Source organism: Pseudophryne corroboree, chromosome 8 (assembly GCF_028390025.1).
Source record: "Pseudophryne corroboree isolate aPseCor3 chromosome 8, aPseCor3.hap2, whole genome shotgun sequence".
Classification (NCBI taxonomy): Eukaryota; Metazoa; Chordata; class Amphibia; order Anura; family Myobatrachidae; genus Pseudophryne; species Pseudophryne corroboree.
The window spans coordinates 296,933,120-296,954,769 of NC_086451.1; the positions used below are offsets into that span (position 1 = coordinate 296,933,120).

General features: G+C 42.3%; 1 protein-coding gene and 1 long non-coding RNA gene across 3 annotated transcripts in view; one reads left to right on the forward strand and one right to left on the reverse strand.

Moving 5' to 3' along the window:
- Positions 1 to 11,578, reverse strand: part of TRPC5 (transient receptor potential cation channel subfamily C member 5) — an 829,680-nt gene extending 818,102 nt beyond the window's left edge. Inside the window, exon 1 of the mRNA XM_063937327.1 lies at positions 11,059 to 11,578. The gene's annotated coding sequence lies outside the window, so the exon portion shown is untranslated. The remainder of the gene's footprint in view (positions 1 to 11,058) is intronic.
- The window catches only part of LOC134949001 (uncharacterized), a 175,760-nt gene that overhangs the window by 82,391 nt on the left and 71,719 nt on the right, over positions 1 to 21,650 (forward strand). For both annotated transcript variants that reach the window (XR_010183081.1, XR_010183080.1), the window contains exon 2: positions 4,739 to 5,259. This is a non-coding gene — a long non-coding RNA (uncharacterized LOC134949001). The remainder of the gene's footprint in view (positions 1 to 4,738; positions 5,260 to 21,650) is intronic.

Below are 21,650 nucleotides of genomic sequence, written 5' to 3' on the forward strand. Positions count from 1 at the left end.
AGCAGCGGTTTTGCAGACTGCCGAAAACCCACTGGAAGAACTGCTATAAAAACAGAGATTATTCTGAGAGGTGAGAAAGCTGACACTGCAGTCAGTGTGAGCAGTGGCGTCACAAGGCGGGTGCGGGGGGTGCGGCCCGCACCCGGGTGTGACACCTGGAGGGGGTGACACCAAATGTCAGCTCCTCCGTAGTGACAGGAGCCAGGTGCTGCAGTGTGAAATTCCGCTACAGCACCCGGCTCCTGTCATAGCAGAGGAGCCGACAGCACACTGAGACCGTCTCTGGGGGAAGCCCAGCATCTCCGGAGATGCTGGGCACGCCCCCAGAGTGACGATACCAGTATCCCCGCGAAGCCACGCCCCCTAGCTGTAAGGTCACGCCCCTTTTTTGCCGCGATCGCGGCAGTACATCAGGGGTGCGCACCAGGTGTCACCACACCTGGTGACGCCTCTGAGTGTGAGGTATCACTACTCTCTGCATGAGTTTTGAGTTTCTCTATCTTCCAGTGGATTACGGCAGATAAAGAAAATAAAATGTTATAGGAATGTACTTTTATAACTGACTAGACTACAAAAAAATTATTATGAAGTTAAAACATATAAGGACACATTATTAATAATAATAATAATAATAATAATAATAATAATAAAAAAAATTCATATTTACGGGAACACTATTCTTTATTTTATTTCTGCATGTGGTCTCATACTGTCTCTAATGTCTAAAGGCAATTGAAACACTATGGATTGCAGAGATATTGAAAACACTGTATGTTTTATACATGTAAATTAAAAAAAAAAAGTAAATTATTTTTTAATGCTCCTCATGTATCCAGCGGTGGTTGGTAAGTGTAAATGCCTAAAAAGTAATCTAATATTCTATTGTGACGACTATTGGATCCCAATGATGTGTTTTTATAGTCCAGTACAAGTTCATGTGATGTTTGCTAACCATATATCATAGTTGCAAGCAGAGTGGTTATGCCTTCTTACTGAGCTGTGCAGTATCTACCTCCCATAGACTGCACCACTGCGGTCCCCTCATCAGTTAGTTGCCTTGGGGTCCCAACAATTCTTAAGCTGGGTACACATTATACAATGTAACAAACAATGGGCCTGATAAAGGGTTGATCGCCAAAGCAAAATCTTTCTCTAATGGGCAGAACCATGTGCACTGCAGGTGGGGTAGATGTAACATGTGCAGAGAGAGATAATTCGACCAAAGAATGGTTAAATTAGAATACATTAAAAGTCTTGGAATGGCCATGTCAAAGCCCGGAGCTTAATCCAATAGAAATGTTGTGGAAGGACCTGAAGCGAATAGTTCATTCATGGGAGGAAACCCACCAACATAACAGAGTTGAAGCTGTTTTGTATGGAGGAATAGGGTAAAAATCCTCTAAGCCGAGACTAACCAACTATTACTGGAAACGTTTACATGCAGTTATAGCTGCACAAGGGGGTCATACCAGATACTGAAAGCAAAGGTTCACATACTTTTAGCACTCACAGCTATGTGATATTGGATCATTTTCCTCAATAAAAAAAATGAGTCAGTCTAATTTGTTTATCTCATTTGTTTGATCAGGTTCTCTCTATCTACTTTTAGGACTTGTGTGAAAATCTGAGGTAGTTTCAGACTAATTTCAGCAGAAATATATAAAGTTCTGAAGAGTCAGAAACTTCCAAGCACCACACTATATATATATATATATATATATATATATATATATACAAACAGTATATATATAAAACATAGTAACATAGTGTCTAAGGTTGAAAAAAGACAATTTGTCCATCGAGTTCAACCTATTTATGGTCTCCTATGCAGGATTATTTTGGTCTAAATTTTGTCTGATGATGTCAGCCGTTGTGTTTTATTCCTCTTTTTATAGTAACTATATTGCGTGACTACACACCATAACCCTAGATATCCTTATCCATTAGGAATTTATCTAACCCATTCTTAAAAGTGTTGACGGAGTCCGCCATTACAACTCCCTCAGGCAGGGAATTCCAAACACGTATTGTCCTTACTGTAACCTTTACGCCGCATTGTGCGGAATCTCCTCTCCTCTAACCTAAGCGAGTGTCCATGTGTCCTCTGTGCTGATCTTACCAAAAACAGGTTCCGCGCAAACTCTGTGTATTGTCCCCTTATATATTTGTAGACGTTGATCATGTCCCCTCTTAGTCTCCTCTTCTCCAGTGTAAACATGCCTAGCCTTGCAAGCCATTCCTCGTATTCCAGCGTCTCCATGCCCTTAATTAGTTTGGTCGCCCACCTCTGAACCTTTTCTAGTTCCAGGATATCCTTTTTGTAGTATGGTGCCCAAAATTGTACACAGTATTCAAGAGGTGGCCTCACTAGGGATTTATATAATGGGAGTATAACACTCTTTTCCCTTGCATCAATTCCCCATTTTATGCATGCTAATATCTTATTAGCCTTCTTTGCTGCAATCCTACTTTGGGTACTGCTGCTTAGTTTGCTATCTATGTGAACACCTAAGTCCTTTTCCAGTACAGAATCCCCTAATATTACTCCATTTAGTATGTAGGTGTTATTTTTGTTCTTGCCACCACAGTGCATTACCTTACACTTGTCTGTATTGAAGCGCATTCTCCATTTGACTGCCCATGCTTCTAGTTTAACTAAGTCGTTCTGAAGAGACTCAGCATCCCCTTCCGTATTTATAACCTTACACAATTTGGTATCGTCTGCAAAAATTGACACCATGCTCTCTAGACCTACTGTTAGGACGTTAATAAAAATGTTGAACAATAGTGAACCTAGTACAGACCCTTCTGGCACACCACTTAGCATTTCAGTCCAATTTGAAAATGATCCATTAACCACAAAGCGCTGCTCCCTCTTATCTAACCAATTTTTGACCCAAGTGCATAATGTGCTCCCTAGCCCTATTTCTTGCAGCTTATAGATAAGTCGCATGTGTGGTACTGTGTCGAAAGCTTTGGCAAAGTCTAAAAAGATTACATCCACCTCCTTACCCTGATCAAGGTTCACACTTACTGTTTCATAAAAGCCAAGTAAGTTGGTTTGACCTTCACAAATCCATGTTGATTCCTTTTAATTACCTTATTGGCTTCAAGGAACTTTTGAATACTATCCCTTAGAATACCTTCCAATGCTTTCCCCACTATAGATGTAAGACTAACTGGTCTATAATTACCCGGTTCATCTTTACTTCCCTTTTTGAATATTGGCACTACCTCCGCTATACGCCAGTCTTTGGGAAACATACCTGATATAACTGAATCTTTAAAGATCAAAAATGGCGGTCTTGCAAGTTCAGAGTGAAGCTCCATTAGAACCCTTGTGCGAATTCCATCTGGTGAAATCTTAAAATGTTTTAATTGGTCACAGACTACAGTACCTCCTCACTTAAATAAGCACTTATCAGTGGGACAGTATCATTACTGAGATTGTGTGTTAGTCTCAGAATTTGGTCCTCTCTTGTAAATACCGTTGAAAAAAACTCATTTAGTTTGTCCACTGTGTCATTATCATTTTTGATTAAGACTCCCAACTTATCTTTAAAACTGCCTACACTCTCCTTCTTTAATCTCTCTCTGTATATATATATATATATATATATATATAGCATCACAATGCAGTGTTATATATATATATATATATATATATATATATCAGCATTTAAATTCCAGCCGACTCACACACTTCAATTCAGCAAGTTATTATTGGGACATATCTCTGGATACAATCCTGATGCAAGGTTAATGTCACTGTAAAGGAGGTGTACTTGTTCTTTCCTGAGCACCATATATTACAAAATGACCATGTTTACCTGCCATATGTGGTCCTGAGGAAAGGGCATTTAGTGACGCCATAAGGGCTGATGATACGAGGTCTGAAGTCATAGAACTAGCTGCCTTGAGTGGTACAGTTATCAGACAGATGACCAGGTGTATACCGGTTATAAGCAGCGAGTGGAGTGTTCAAAATGCAGAGGATCCAGCCAGGCCATCTATGATATGTGAGTTGTTGTTAATTCGAAGTACTTCATTTCTATTGTTCATTAAATTTAATGTAATCGTACTTCACTACTGTGTGTTACCTTTTTTTATATTCTTATGCAAATAGTGTTGTTACAGTGAGGAATGGAGAATGGAGGAATGCTGCATGGAAGATTATACTACTAACATGCAAATTTTATTAACTCTGTTCATGGTAATATAACTTTTCCGTGTTAACATATAATATGGGGAACATACACAAACACTCATATATATATATATATAAATATCCCATAAAAGTTATAATATAGGCAGCAGTCATGATAGAAGCCACAGAGATAGCCAATGGAGGAGTAGGCACGGCAACAGCAATGACAGTTGAACTCACTGGGACCAGCAGCAGAAATTAGAAGATTTCAGTAGATGCCACAAACCACCCTGTTTTGGTGTTTTGATTCATCAGCATTAACATGTCATTTCCCACATGTATCACTGTGTAATATCAGTGGGAAGATGCTGCTGATGTGAAGCATGGCCATCAACAACTGCCATTACCAACTGCCGCCCGCACGGCAATATCACTGGCATTTCTTGAGTTGAAGCTGTTGCTGACGCATGAGAAAGAGCCTCCCAAGAGAGATCACGTTTACTCACTAGAATTTGCTGCCAGCGTTTCACCAGCGCACAATCTCATCTGAGTTTTTTCTTTCCCTTTTCTTTTTTTTTTCAATCTGTGTAGGTACTGTCACCAGCTACAGTGAGCCGAAGGGAGTATGCCCAGCTTCTTGGAAATGGAGGAACCAATCATAACATCAGTGAGACATGGCTGACGTCAGGATATCACAGACCATCCAATGGTGGACTATCATCAGGAAGAGGAACAGCTGGACCATCATCTGGAAGAGGAAGAGGGGGCCATCATCAGGAAGAGGAAGAAATTAGTCAAGTGCCTGTGAAAATCGGGCAGCTGCACTGAGGGAAGCACGCCTGAGGCTGCCGAATATCCTGAGGCCCATTCTGCCCAGCATTTCCACCTACAGCAGATGCACTGTTGCAGAAAAAAAGACGGTAGAGTACTGTTGCTGTATCATACTGCCACCATACCTTCCATGTCCCTTGCCTGACACAATGGCTACAGATAAAGAGTATTTGTCCCGTGTGCCACACAAGGTGCTGTGATCTGGACATTTTTTCCCTCCTTATCTGAAGGGCACCAAACAGAAGCAGAGGACCCAATCTAAACATCAAAAATATATAGTGGTAAGCTTGATCCTTTTATTCTTTTTTCTTTGTTTTAAGATCAACATTATTTTTTTATCTATCTATCTATCTATCTATCTATCTATCTATCTATCTATCTATCTATCTATCTATCTATCTATCTATCTATCTGATCCAGCTTCAAACATAGTTTGTTTTCTGAACAATAAATAAGATTATTATTGATATGTTTTTCTTTAAATACATCTGTCAATTTACACTTACAGAACATACAGTATAATATTACAGGCACTGCTTTCTTCCTTCTCTGAGGTGACACACACAAGATTACAGCCGGCACTATTTGTGCAGGCCCTTTGTGGGACTTCGCAGAGGGCCTGATTCATTTTAAGTAAAGCAAAGAAGCAAGCAACTGGGCTAAACCATGTTGCATTGCAGGTGGGCAGATGTAACATGTACAGACAGATTCAGATTTGGGTGGGGTATGTTCAAACTGATATCTAAATTGCAGTATAAAAATGAAGCTGTCTAACATTTGTAGCTTACATGCAAAAGCAGCTAGTTTTTCCCTGCACAGAAGAAAAATATAACCCAATATAGCTAAATAGAACGGAAAACTGTGGATTAGGGCTACTGGCAACACCCCCCTCCCCCCCAAAAAATAAATAAAATAAAACAATCCCGACAACAGGCAGCCACCTCATGGGTGTGTTGGAAGAGCTGCTAAGCAGCTAACTACTTTTAAAAATGATAACTTAAGTACTTGAAAATTTAAACCCAGACAACGTCGGGTACTTCTGCTAGTAATATTATAAAACTGACTCTGGCTGTATAACTCCTGAGCCCTCTATCTCCATCTCATCCAGGGCCACCAGGAGCCTAATTTTTTTGGGTAAGCGGAAATATATTTTGGCGTCCCTTGGTGGAATATATAGGGGCTTGGTATCAAGGGGAGAATAGTACCAATTCACATTTCACCGCACAGTAGCGTTCATAAGTCACATTACACCACACAGTAGCACCCCTTATGCACATTGCACCACAGAAGAGCCGTTTACACATGCCGCGCTACAGAAGAGATTCTTTTACACATAATGCCGGTATAGTCCCTTAAACACATTACACATTACCCACCCCTAGAACTGCCACTGTCTGTAATAAGAATGCTTAACAGTTGGTTTGTAAATACTAGTACTTAGATAGGGCTCTAGATAAACTAGACTTATTTATAAATGGCATAACTATTGACAAGAACACTATGGGGGGGGGGGAATGGGAGAGAGAGAGAGAAGCTATGGTGAAAGAGTGAAGGGGTGTGATAGAGAGGGGAAAGAGAGAGAAGGAAGGAAGGAAGGAAGGAAGGAAGGAAGGAAGGAAGGAAGGAAGGAAGGAAGGAAGGAAGGAAGGAAGGAAGGAAGGAAGGAAGGAAGGGTGAGTGAGACCTGCAGTAAGTGAGCTGTTAATTTCTGGACACAGTGGAAGTTTCAGGAAAGCATGGTCCCAGTATCTCAGCACTGGCAGTAACAATTGCACCCAGCCACTGCACTTGTATGTCCCTCGAGCTGGCCCTGCGTCGGAAAGCCTGGCAACTGTACCCAGCCACTGCACTTGAATGTCCCTCGAGCCGGCCCTCCGTCGGAAACATGGCAAGTCAAGCAGTATTATTAGAGAGGAGGAAAGGGGAGGGGGCCCCCTCCTCTACTCCAGCTAGACTGCCTCCTCCTGCTTTGTAAAGGCCCACGGAGGAGGGCTGCGAGCCGGTTGCACAGCTGTGCATTTATGAGAGAGCAGCCTGTATCCAGGGCGGGCGGACGGCCGCGGCATTGTACAGTGAGTGATGGTAACTCACTCATTGTCAGCAGCAGCGCCCTTCACTATCGGGCTCCCTATGCGGCCGCGCAGCCCGCGTATGCGTCGGAACAGCCCTGGTCTCATCCACCTTTCCTGTCTGCATACACTGTCCTCTTGTTTTTCTTTATCAAGACAAATTAAGCTTGCATTGTTATTGGAAGGCCTACATACAGTATACTGTATTTCTGCACTTCACTTATACAGTACATACAGTAATCTGAGTACTAAAACACTCAACCTCCAACTCATCTTGCTAAGCTTCATAGGGAATTAATTGCATTCCTGGCTCTAATATGTCTTTGTTTTTAGTTATTAGACTTACAAGTATGGCAACACACATTGCATAACTAATGATTTTTTTTAAAAACAAAACAAGACTCAGCCATCTACAGAATCAGATTAACAGGGCACCCAGGATGGTCCTCCAGGGGTCCCCACAAATAGGGGTTCCCTAGACAAAGCTGCATCACCAATATGATGAGCTCTATGGTATATGTGGACTGGGGGTTATATGTGCAATCTATTCCTATATACAGGTATTATACACACATTTATAGAGAAAATGGATTTGGACATAAATCCTCTTTATACCATAGTCATGCACTTAACTTGAGAGCTCGCTGTTATTCAGTTACAATGAACTTTATTAAACAACACATTTCAATATACTGCCATACCCAGGATTCAAACCTATAACCTGTTTCATTCCAGCCATACACCCATTTTTTCACAAAGTACAAGGTAAACTACAAATAGTTAGATTTCTCTAGCTTAGAATTCCCTAGCTTCCCATGCAAGGGCAGATAGCTCAATGAATAGAGTGTTTGACTGTAATGCCACAGGCAATGGGTTCAAATGCTGAGTATGTCATCATCTTTAAATGTAATAAAGGACAGTGTGACTGAATAACAAAGAGCTATCAAGTTAAGTTCATGAATGTTGTATAGGATTTAGCGATGGAAGGAGTGGGGGTAGGAGACAGCAACGATCAGGAGCTGCAAGTGAAAGTAATTAAAACAGATAATTGACAAGTGCCTCCAACAGCGCCCCCTACCCTGCAGCGGAATGTGCGGTGGCACACTCCACAAACAGCTACTTACGGCCCTGGTCGTTGGTTTCTACAGCTAGAATGAGGAGGGAATGTGGTTCTGTTATTGTTTCAGGAAAATTATCCCTATATTTTCTATATTAAAGATGCATGTGATGCATTCCGCCACTTATCGTAAGCTTAGCAGAATTTAGTAATGCTGTATGCTTGAAAAAGATAACAAAGGACAGTTCTCCTGATAAGAGCTATCCTTTGCAATGCAAGGACTGCTGGGTTTAAGACCTGGGAGTCCTTCTGCACATGCGTCAGATGAAGCAAGCGCTGCAGGGGATACTGTGAGGGATCCAATTTCTCTTAGTGAACTTTGCGGGGACAAAACACATAGGCTCCTACTAGGCAAAGCCATCTGCAAGCTACAGAATATATCACGTTCCAGAGCTTGGTGCATTTTCGCAGGCTTGACCGCAAAGTTATCTTTGATCCATCCTGTCCAATATCCTTATGACGTGTTCAGAGAAATAACTTAAAAATACATCTAGCATTTTCTTTCCCTATTATTAGGTACTTTTAAAAATTTAAATGTTAGGTTAAAATGCCTTTAAATCCATTAAATTGCAACAATTTCCATAGTCCCTTTCTAAAAAAGGAAAAATGTAGGAATGAGCTACACAAATAAATTATATCAGTTTATTAGAACAGTCCACAGAAATGTTGTTGCTTCCTAAATTACTGGTTCTACAAAAATCCAACAAATAAAATAAAAAACAATAACAGGTTAAGTAGGTTAAGTGAAAACTAATTTAAATAAGGAATAAAGTCAACATTACCCTTCTGTTCTTGTCCCCATTCACACATGGGTGACAACCTGGGCTATTCTTGGGTCGTTACCCTTCACACCGGACCCGGGTCTTCTAGTGACCCAGGTCTTCCGGCTTACAGTGGGTGCTGGAAGATGATGTCATATCCAAGCACTACAGTCGCCTGCCAATCAGCTTCTTTTAGTCATGACTTGGGTCATCAAGATTTGGGTCATCCCTTTCAGACAGGAGCCGGGGCACTGACTCCGGTTGCTAGTCCTGGGGATATCCCTGGTTGACTAAAGGGGCACAGTACTCGGGACTGTCATCCCACATAGACCCTTTCAGACATAACCCGGACCCGGGTCAATGCGAGTTCAGGGTTATAATAGGGTAGCGTCTGGTCCTGATCACGGAAGGGACATAGACACAACCGTTACAATAGTAGTCTATAAGTATTATAAGAGTCTATAAGATTATTTCAAATAGCCAGCTGAAAATGTATATAACACAAAATCACTTGACAATCTACAGACTGCTATGGCTGATGCCACAGAAGAGGCCATACAGCCAATATTAAAAGGTGTTCTGTAATAACTTTCCGTATCTCTGAGTTCTGGATAATATATTACTAAACTTAATCTATATTTCAACATGAATATTATAAATATTCAATTTGTATACTTTAACTTATACAGATGCGTCTTATGGACACTACCAGCTTATAAATAAACATCATTCATTTCAATTTCTTTATAATAATTTTAATTATGCACAAAACTAGTGTTTCTTTCCATGAATTCTTTAAAGCACATACACCGGAGTAATTGATGATGTGAGTAGCTTCTACAATGTTTTAATAATATGCAACCACCAGGACTTGCTCTTCATTGTATGTTGTGTCTGTGTGCCTGGATATGAGGCACAATATTTTCTACTGTATGTTTGGAAGCTTCCAGGGTGCATGCTGTACTAAGCTGTATAATATGGCCACTTCTGAGGAATGCTCCCGGGAAATACTGAACAGCTGCAGTCCTGATTGCTAGTACTGTATACTGCAGGATTTATAGAAATCACTAAAAATGAAAGGTTATACCTGTTGCAAATTTCAGGGTTAGAGTAGATGTACGTGTGGTAGAAACCTTTCAGGGGGAATCTCAGAAGAAATGTATGAGGTAGTAGGATGACATTTGGTGCAACACTGGGCCCTACGTCTTCTGCTAGCATCCCCTCATAAGAGAAGGCAGGCATGAAAAAAAAATAAGCAGTCATTTATGGTATGATTCCAAACTTGTCTAGTAATACGTAAGTGAATCATGCTGATAATAAGAATTCCAATAATATTTTCTACTAGGCTTCTAGAGTCACAGCATATATATATATATATATATATATATATATATATATTTATTTGCTTTTATCATGAAATCAATGTTACATAGACAAAATAATCCTTCGGGCTTGCAATCAAATCATAGGATATAGGACACTATGCAGAACATAGTTACAGAGCAACAGAGAATCCCAGAAAATGTGCCTTTGTAAACATCAGCTGTCAGCATATATCCTTCTGGCAATGTGTTGTATCTTGCAGAGAAAAATGATGAATACTGTATATGCAGTGGTGTCATATAAGTGAGTTTTGTGTAATAAACCTGACATAAGAGAGGCCAGGGATCACACTGGAACAATTCACAGATTCGCTAACAGCTCCTTGTATGAGAGTGCACAAAACATTTTCCAGCAGCGAAAACTGGGTCAGACAAAGCCTAAACTAATATTTCAAGATCCAGCAATGCAGTAGATATACTTCCGTGAATCACTGTGTGGATTAAACATCAGGTTCCTTTAATTGCCTTAACTCTGGCTTTTCCATTCTGGAGGGTATTAATATTTAAGCTGCTGTCGGGAACACCATGGTTTATGATGCATAATGTCTTGGTTTGTCAAATGGTGAATACTGAAACGTAAACCGTTATTCTGTCACATGTAGTAAATATCTGAACATGTTACATAGAAACAACAATACAGTGTGTTTATTTAACCTGCTTCGGGATAATAATCACTGTGTGTGTGTGTCTCAGGCCCCTTGGTGAGCAGCACTACAATTGAGAACAATAGAGGTGAATGTTGTGGACTTACCTAGGCTGACACTTCTGGTCTACATGATCAAAGGTTTCCTTGTGTACGCTGCATCCACTTCTGTAATACATCCCCTTATCAGCCTGAGGAGCAGCTCAATAAGTCCAATGAGTCCCACATTTTTTCCTCTCCTCCGTCAAACTTCTCCATGATAGTATTTTTTTTTTTAAATAATAGTAATAAACAAACACCACAGGTAATAACACCTTCACCTTATATTTTCTTTAAACCGATCCAAGGAACCAATAAACCCTTCTCCATTTGGAAATTATATACAGCAGCAACATCATGGTTTCATTGATTTAATAGATCTCTGAAGATGAAAGCATCTCGCACTAGAAAAACAGGGCAGAGTTTATCATACCCCTATAATAACTCATTGTTGTATTGCACACTGCCATAAATGGTCTCCTCTGAATAATGATTTCCCAGATTGATGAGAGAATGCTTCCTTCGAAGGGTTACCTTTGGATGAGGGCCGTGGATGCTGTTGTATGATGCTTGTATGTATGTGTGTGTGTGTGTGTGTGTGTGTTTCAAGGAGCAGAAGCAGCAGTCAGTGAAATGAATGCACCTCCCTCTGTCCTCTCCCTCCCACCCTATCTTTCCCTCTGACAGCCTCTGCCTAACACCTTGCACACATGCACCAAATGCAGATGCACACTCGGGATCCTTTTCAAATCTGCGTTCTGGTGTCCGTACAGCGAGCAGGCATGACCCCAAAAAAGCACAGAATATCCACCTCTGCTTCCCATACTTTGCGTTCTGTGCACTGAATGCTAAAGGATATTGTTATTCTCTGCGTTTTACACACACACACACACACACACACACACACACACACACACACACACTGTATGCATGTGTATATATATATATATATATATATATATATATATATTGTATGCAGCCAAACCTTTTTTTTTTTAACGTGATAAAAGCGGAAATGGTTTCAGACACAGCAACCTACTGCGTGTAACTCGTTCCAGGCACTTACTCGTGAGGATATTATTATATCGTTTGGGATACAATGAACTGTCATATCTCAGGGAATTCAGCCCAGATGAGGTTAATGGTTATTCACAAAAATATCAAGCAAGTTTAACCAGTAAGCCCTGGGACTGCCTTGCAGGTTACTATGGCGATGGCAGCAAATGATGCATTTAAAGTAATTAAGGATATTGCGGGCAGCCTATAAAAAGCCTTCAGAACTTTGTGATACATTACGGGACATGAAAAGGTTAATCTGGATTTTCATTCATATTAATCACAACGGAAGGCTGGAGTGAAACAGTCTGTTCTTCTCTTGCATGGCAGTCAATGTTTCCATAATATCCAAACATCAACAACATAAAATATATTCTCGTTATTGCAATGAGTTTACTGACCACCAATCTGTAGTGGAATATAGGACAGCATCATTATGGTTCTTTGCCACAAGGAAGATATTGGAATAGAACGTCATACAAAATGTAAAATCACTGGATTGCAATTACACTATTTTGCATCAACACTGGAAAAAAAATATAGTACAAAAGATGTATTTATGAATGATGCAGATATTGGCAGGCAAACGTCAGTCTACTGTATATATTTTTAAACGTATATATTGCTTTATTCACCTTACTTAAGTGACTGTTCCTTGTGAAAGAATTTCTTGCTGTGATCCACAATTATCTGGAGAGCACTGTCCTGCATATAAAACCCACTGGACATCCAGAAACCAATTCCAGCTTTTTGCATCTTGTAAACTAAACCTGACAAATGCTTTTTACACCTACAAAAAGTATAGGAAAAACAGAGGTCAATGTGAGCCCCTAATTTCCCAGGAGGAGACACAGGACTAGAAGGAGTGAAGAAGCTTATAAATCTGTCTTCCAACTGTTGTTGGTGTGTTTTCATTAACTCCTTTGATGGGACTGTTTTGTTTACACCACATCCACCCATTCCATGCACATTTGGTTTACAAACATTATTGATGGAGTGTACAGTGCAATTAACCTCAACAATGTAAGAAAGCTTGTCATTTATTCTCTGATACAATACCAGCAGTTAATTGGTTTCACAAAACATTTACACCTATTAATACTGGAAAGATTTATTCATTACTTAGAGTGTATTATACAAAGTTGTTGACACAAATAGCAAAGCGCTTGTTTAATAAGAATCTACGATATAATTCTAAATAAACAGATAATAAAACAAGCTTTCATGTATTGCACATTATTAAAAGCACAAGTAAAATTGCAGAAATGTTATTAGAACCCCAGGCAAGTGAGCAGTAACAGTGTCAATGTTTATACCCAGACAACGAGAGATATTTAAATTGTTTACAGGGTCAAAATCACCTTTTCTGTGTTGCCACATACAGAATGGAGTGGGATCTTTCAATTCTTTCATAATAACCATTTACCATAGTAAAAGTGACACATACTGTATATAATCAGTTTGTTATTTCAATACGCCAATCTAAGGGTATCCTCACACCTAGGGGTGTTTTGTCTTTCATACAGTACATACAAACTAATACAGTAGGTGTTTATTGCCCTGGGCGACATACACAGAGTTTTCACCCACTCACTCATGAAAATGTTGTATAATTAGCTTGTTAGCTGCTCCAGTGGCCTATGTAGAACATTACCATTTTGCATCTTTACAATGTTTAAGAATATAAAACAAATTTGATGAAAATGTTTCATAATTAGTATTAGTATAGTTTAACCTTTCAGCACAAGCACTGCTTTGTAGTATACTCAGATTAAATAATACTGTTTTTGTGTTTTTAACAAATACAGTTTATAATTGCCCTCAGTAATATCTACTTCACTGACACATTATTACAAAAACAAACAAACAAACAAACAAACAAACAAACAAACAAACCATGAAACAATACATTACAGAAATAGACTGGATACAGGTGGTCATTCCGAGTTGTTCGCTCATTGCCGTTTTTCGCAACGCAGCGATTAGGTGGAAAATGCGCAAGCGCATGGTACGCAGCGCGCATGCGCTAAATTAATTAACACAAAACTTAGTAGATTTGCTGGTGTTCGTGCGGCGCTTTTCAGACGCACTGCTGATCGGTGAGTGATTGACAGGAAAGGGGCGTTTCTGGGAGGTAACTGAGCGTTTTCCGGGAGTGTGCTAAAAAATGCAGGCGTGCCAGGGAAAAACGCAGGAGTGGCTGGAGAAATGGGGGAGTGGCTGGCCGAACGCAGGGCGTGTTTGTGACGTCAAACCAGGAACTAAACGGACTGAGGTGATCGCAATCTAGGAGTAGGTCTGGAGCTACTCAGAAACTGCAGGGAATTATTTAGTAGCAGTTCTGCTAATCTTTCGTTCGCTATTCTGCTAAGCTAACATACACTCCCAGAGGGCGGCGGCCTAGCGTTTGCAATGCTGCTAAAAGCAGCTAGCGAGCCATCAACTCGGAATGAGGGCCACAGCACTTAAGGGAACACAGCTATTAAAAAATGTGACTGTTAAGGAAGTGATGTGCAGTGTTTACCTTATACTGTAGGTGCATTTTACCTAAGTTACCAACCGACTGTACCTCCATATGGGACTTACCCAAATAAGGTTAATCTTCTAAAAAGAGACTTGAGTATGGGGAAAAAGTGAAAGCTTTATTTATATTTGAATAATGTGAACTGTGACGAAACATGCACTGCTAACAGATTTGCAACCAAATGAAGTTTTGGGGGCCGCATAACTTCAGCCCCATCATCTATATAAAGATTGGCCCAACCTACTGTGCATGGCCTGGAAATTACTTGCTTGTACTTTCTTTGGCATCAGAGAAAGACCAGCCCTTCCCATTGGGTTATCATGCAGCTCTGCAGCAATGCCAGGAGGAGTGTCACATTGTACTGTACACCATTGCACAAACTTTTATCAGCATCTGATTCATTGCCAACTACTTAAAATCTTAATGTCTCTCAGCAGCACCCAGCCAGCTTCTGCCACTGATGTAGCCAATACAATATAAAATTAGGTAGTACTGAAGATGCTTTCTTATGGCTGGGATGAATCATTTAAAAACAATTACAATTTTGACATGGGGTTGAATCTGCATGTGTTACATTTTTTTAAACCCCTTTCACCTTGCAGTCTGCAAATCCTTTGATACGGCTAACTGGACATATACTAGAGATCATGCACTAATTTAATGAGACCCAACCATCTTTATTCTTGTTACAACTTTATGCTTTAGGAGAACCTGACATCTTGGTAGCTTTAAACGATGCCAGGGGCTCACTAAAGCTGACAGCCTCAAAGAGAGAAATTGTTCTAAATCGCCCTGCTTCCCTCTGGGGTATGGGTCGTTGGGTCGACTCAACTTAGGTCGACAGTCATTAGGTCAACCACTGAGGTCGACATGCATTAGGTCGACAGGGACACTAGGTCGACATGGTCATTAGGTTGACATGTACTAGGTCAAAAGGTCGACATGGGTTTTTGGAATTTTTTTTGGTGTCGTTTTCTTCATAAAGTGATGGGGAACCCCAATTAGTGCACCGTGTCCCCTCGCATGGCTCGCAAGCTTCAGGCAAGGTGCCTCGCTCTGCTACTTCTGCGCTCGGCACAGGTTACCATTCCCAATTGTTGTCCACGTGGATTGTAAAGTATGAAAAAGACCAAAAATTGGGAAAAATTTGAAAAACTCATGTCGACCTTTTGACCTGTCAACCTAGTACATGTCGACCTAGTGCCCCTGTCGACCTAATGCATGTCAAACTAAGGACTGTTGACCTAAGAACCGTATCCCTACCCTCTCTATGGTACAGAGAGTCTCCAGCTGTGATTCATTGTCTCCCTCTTTTCTGGGAATTTCTCTAGTCTTTCTTTTATTATGTTGAAGAAAGAAATAACTACCAGTAACATACTGGTGGCCCAGGATTTTCCAGCACTAAGTGAGTCAAAAAGGTGCATGTGCTATATCTGGCTCTTACCCTGACCCGCTTCTGTTTCCCCGTGCAGATGCCACGTTGACTGCTAAAAGCTACTGTAGACTTGCCAGTTATACCCCTTTCATACCAAAATCCCTGGTCCAACTCAGGTACTGTATTTTCAACACGGTTCTAACTAGAGATGAGCGGGTTCGGTTCTCCGAGAACCGAACCCCCCTGAACTTCATGTGTTTTACACGGGTCCGAGCCAGGCTTGGTTGTTCCCGCCTGACTCGGGAAATCCGAACAAGGCAAAATGTCATCATCCCGCTGTCGGATTCTCGCGAGATTCGGATTCCATATAAAGAGCCGCGCGTCACCGCCATTTTCACTCGTGCATTGTAGAGGGTACAGAGAGGACGTGGCTACATTATCTCAGTGTCAAATCTCAATATCAGTGCTCAGTATCAGTACTTATTGCTGCTCAGTAATAGTAGTACAGTGTCTCTCTTGTGCTGGATCTTGCTGCTGTAGGGTGATGTGGTAGTAGTGTCCTGTGACTGTGAATCGTTCATCATCATTCCAGTCACAGTGGTATCTGGGGGGGTGACAATTCCAGAGTGCTTTTGTGCTTCTCAGTAATACTAGTACAGAGTCTTGTGCTGCATCGTGCTGCTCAGTGTCAGTTTTCCGTAGTATCATCAGTGCTCAGTATCAGCAGTGCTCAGTATCACTGCTCATTGTCTTGTGGTGCTCAGTAATACTACATTAGTAATACTAGTACAGTGTCTTGTGCTAATCGTGCTGCTCAGTGTCAGTTCTCCATAGTATAATCAGAGCTCAGTATCAGCAGTGCTCAGTATCACTGCTCATTGTCTTGTGGTGCTCAGTAATAATAAGAATTTACTTACCGATAATTCTATTTCTCGGAGTCCGTAGTGGATGCTGGGGTTCCTGAAAGGACCATGGGGAATAGCGGCTCCGCAGGAGACAGGGCACAAAAAAGTAAAGCTTTTACCAGATCAGGTGGTGTGCACTGGCTCCTCCCCCTATGACCCTCCTCCAGACTCCAGTTAGGTACTGTGCCCGGACGAGCGTACACAATAAGGGAGGCAATTTGAATCCCGGGTAAGACTCATACCAGCCACACCAATCACACCGTACAACTTGTGATCTAAACCCAGTTAACAGTATGATAACAGAAAGAGCCTCTTAAAGATGGCTCCTTAACAATATAACCCGAATTTGTTAACAATAACTATGTACAGTATTGCAGATAATCCGCACTTGGGATGGGCGCCCAGCATCCACTACGGACTCCGAGAAATAGAATTATCGGTAAGTAAATTCTTATTTTCTCTATCGTCCTAAGTGGATGCTGGGGTTCCTGAAAGGACCATGGGGATTATACCAAAGCTCCCAAACGGGCGGGAGAGTGCGGATGACTCTGCAGCACCGAATGAGAGAATTCCAAGTCCTCTTTTGCCAGGGTATCAAATTTGTAGAATTTTACAAACGTGTTTTCCCCCGACCACGTAGCTGCTCGGCAGAATTGTAATGCCGAGACCCCTCGGGCAGCCGCCCAAGATGAGCCCACCTTCCTTGTGGAATGGGCCTTAACAGATTTAGGCTGTGGCAGGCCTGCCACAGAATGAGCAAGTTGAATTGTGTTACAAATCCAACGAGCAATCGTCTGCTTAGAAGCAGGGGCACCCAACTTGTTGGGTGCATATAGTATCAACAGCGAGTCAGATTTTCTGACTTCAGCCGTCCTTGAAATGTATATTTTTAAGGCTCTGACAACGTCCAACAACTTGGAGTCCTCCAAGTCGCCAGTGGCCGCAGGCACCACAATAGGTTGGTTCAGGTGAAACGCTGATACCACCTTAGGGAGAAAATGCGGACGAGTCCTCAGTTCTGCCCTATCCGAATGGAAGATTAGATAAGGGCTTTTATAAGATAAAGCCGCCAATTCAGATACTCTCCTGGCGGAAGCCAGGGCCAGTAACATAGTCACTTTCCATGTGAGATATTTAAAATCCACCTTTTTCAATGGTTCAAACCAATGGGATTTGAGGAAATCTAAAACTACATTTAGATCCCACGGTGCCACCGGAGGCACCACAGGAGGCTGTATATGCAGTACTCCTTTAACAAAAGTCTGTACCTCAGGAACTGAGGCCAATTCTTTTTGGAAGAATATTGACAGGGCCGAAATTTGAACCTTAATAGATCTCAATTTGAGACTTATAGACAATCCTGATTGTAGGAAATGTAGGAAACGACCCAGTTGAAATTCCTCCGTCGGAACACTCCGATCCTCGCACCACGCGACATATTTTCGCCAAATGCGGTGATAATGTTTCGCGGTGACTTCCTTCCTTGCCTTAATCAAGGTAGGAATGACTTCTTCTGGAATGCCTTTCCCTTTTAGGATCTGGCGTTCAACCGCCATGCCGTCAAACGCAGCCGCGGTAAGTCTTGAAAGAGACAGGGACCCTGTTGTAGCAGGTCCCTTCTCAGAAGTAGAGGGCACGGGTCGTCCGTGACCAACTCTTGAAGTTCCGGGTACCAAGTCCTTCTTGGCCAATCCGGAGCCACTAGTATTGTTCTTACTCCTCCTCACCGTATAATCTTCAATACCTTTGGTATGAGAGGCAGAGGAGGAAACACATATACTGATTTGTACACCCAAGGTGTTACCAGTGCGTCCACAGCTATTGCCTGTGGATCTCTTGACCTGGCGCAATACTTGTCCAGTTTCTTGTTGAGGCGAGACGCCATCATGTCTACCATTGGTCTTTCCCAACAGTTTATTAGCATGTGGAAGACTTCTGGATGAAGACCCCCCTCTCCCGGGTGAATATCGTGTCTGCTGAGGAAGTCTGCTTCCCAGTTGTCCACGCCCGGGAAGAACACTGCTGACAGTGCTATTACGTGATTCTCCGCCCAGCGAAGAATCTTGGCAGCTTCTGCCATTGCACTCCTGCTTCTTGTGCCGCCCTGTCTGTTTACATGGGCGACCGCCGTGATGTTGTCCGACTGAATCAACACCGGTTTTCCTTGCAGGAGTGGTTCCGCCTGGCTTAGAGCATTTTAGATTGCTCTTAGTACCAGAATGTTTATGTGAAGAGACTTTTCCAGGTTCGTCCATACCCCCTGGAAGTTTCTTCCTTGTGTGACTGCTCCCCAACCTCTCAGGCTGGCGTCCGTGGTCACCAGGATCAAATCCTGTATGCCGAATCTGCGGCCCTCCAATAGATGAGCCTTTTGCAACCACCACAGAAGATATACCCTTGTCCTTGGCGACAGGGTTATTCGCAGGTGCATCTGAGGATGCGACCCTGACCATTTGTCCAACAGATCCCTTTGGAAAATTCTTGCATGGAATCTGCCGAATGGAATTGCTTCGTAAAAAGCCACCATTTTTCCCAGGACTCTTGTGCATTGATGTACAGACACCTTTCCTGGTTTTAGGAGGTTCCTGACAGGTCGGATAACTCCTTGGCTTTTTCCTCGGGAAGAAAAACCTTTTTCTGAACCGTGTCCAGAATCATCCCTAGGAACAGCAGACGTATCGTCGGAAAACAGCTGCGATTCTTGGAATATTTAGAATCCAGTCGTGCCGTCGAAGAACTACTTTAGATAGTGCTCTTCCGACCTCCAACTGTTCTCTGGAACTTGCCCTTTTTAGGTCGTGCAAGTAAGGGATAATTTAGATGCCTTTTTTCTTTGAAGAAACATCTTTTCGGCCATTACCTTGGTAAAAAGGCCCGGGGTGCCGTGGATAATTCAAACGGCATCGTCTGAAACTGATATTGACAGTTCTGTACCACGAACCAGAGGTACCCTTGATGAGAAGGACAAAATTTGGACATGGAGGTAATCCTTGATGTCCAGGGACACCATATAGTCCCCTTTTTTCCGGTTCGCTATCACTGCTCTGAGTGACTTTATCTCGATTTGAACCTTTTATGTAAGTGTTCAAAACATTTTAGATTTAGACTATGTGTCACCAAGCCGTCTGGCTTCAGTACCACAATATAGTGTGGAAAAATAATACCCTTTTCCTTGTCGTAGGAGGGGTACTTTGATTATCACCTGCTGGATATACAGCTTGTGAATTGTTTCCAATGCTGCCTCCCTGTCGGAGGGAGCCGTTGGTAAAGCAGACTTCAGGAACCTGCGAGGAGAAGATGTCTCGACTCTCCAATCTTTACCCCTGGGATAATACTCGTACGATCTAGGGGTCAACTTGCGAGTGATCCCACTGCGCCCTGAGACTCTTGAGACTACCCCCCCACCTTGAGTCCGCTTGCACGGCCCCAGCGTCATGCTGAGGACTTGGCAGACGCGGTGGAGGGCTTCTTTTCCTGGGAAAGGGCTGCCTGCTGCAGTCTACTTCCCTTACCTCTATGTCTGGGCAGATATGACTGGCCTTTTGCCTGCATGCCCTCATGGGAAAGGAAAGATTGAGGCTGAAAAGACGGTGTCTTTTTTAGCTGAGATGTAACTTGGGGTAAAAAAAGGTTGGATTTCCCAGCTGTTGCTGTGGTCCCCAGGTCCGATGGACCGACCCCCAAATAACTCCTTCCCTTTATACAGCAATACTTCCATCTGCCGTATGGGATCTGTATCACCTGACCACTGTCGTGTCCCTGACATCTTCTGGGAGATATGGACAACGCACTTATCTTGATGCCAGAGAGCAAATATCCCTCTGTGCATCTCACATACATATATATAGAATGCATCCTATTAAATGCTCTACATGAATAAAATATTTTCAGTCAGGGAATCCGACCAAGCCAACCCAGCACTGCATCTCCAGGCTGATGGCGATCGCTGGTCGCAGTATAACCACCGTATGTGTGTATATACTTTGTAGGATATTTTTCCAGCTTCCTATCAGCTGGCTCCTTGAGGGCGGCCGTATCTGGAGACGGTAACGCCACTTGATAAGCGTGTGAGCGCCTTATCACCCTAAGGGGTGTTTCCCAACGTACCCTAATTTCTGGCGGGAAAGGGTATAACGCCAATATTTGCTATCGGGATAACCCTACGCATCATCACACACTTCATTTTATTTTATCTGATTCAGGAAAAACTACAGGTAGTTTTTTCACTCCCACATAATACCCTTTCTTGTGGTACTTGTAGTATCAGAAACACGTAACACCTCCTTCATTGCCCTTAACGTGTGGCCCTAATGAGAAATACGTTTGTTTATTCACCGTCGACACTGTATTCAGTGTCCGTGTCTGTGTCTGTGTCGACCGACTGAGGTAAATGGGCGTTTTTAAAAACCCCTGACGGTGTTTCTGAGACGCCTGGACCGGTCCTAATAGATTGTCGGCCGTCTCATGTCGTCAACCGACCTTGCAGCGTGTTGACATTCTCACGTAATTCTCTAAATAAGCCATCCATTCCGGTGTCGACTCCCTAGAGAGTGACATCACCATTACAGGCAATTTCTCCGCCTCCTCACCAACATCGTCCTCATACATGTCGACACACACGTACCGACACACAGCACACACACCGGGAATGCTCTGACAGAGGACAGGACCCACTAGCCCTTTGGGGAGACAGAGGGAGAGTCTGCCAGCACACACCAAAAACGCTATAATTATATAGGGACAACCTTATATAAGTGTTTCTCCCTTATAGCATCTTTTATATATATACAATATCGCCAAA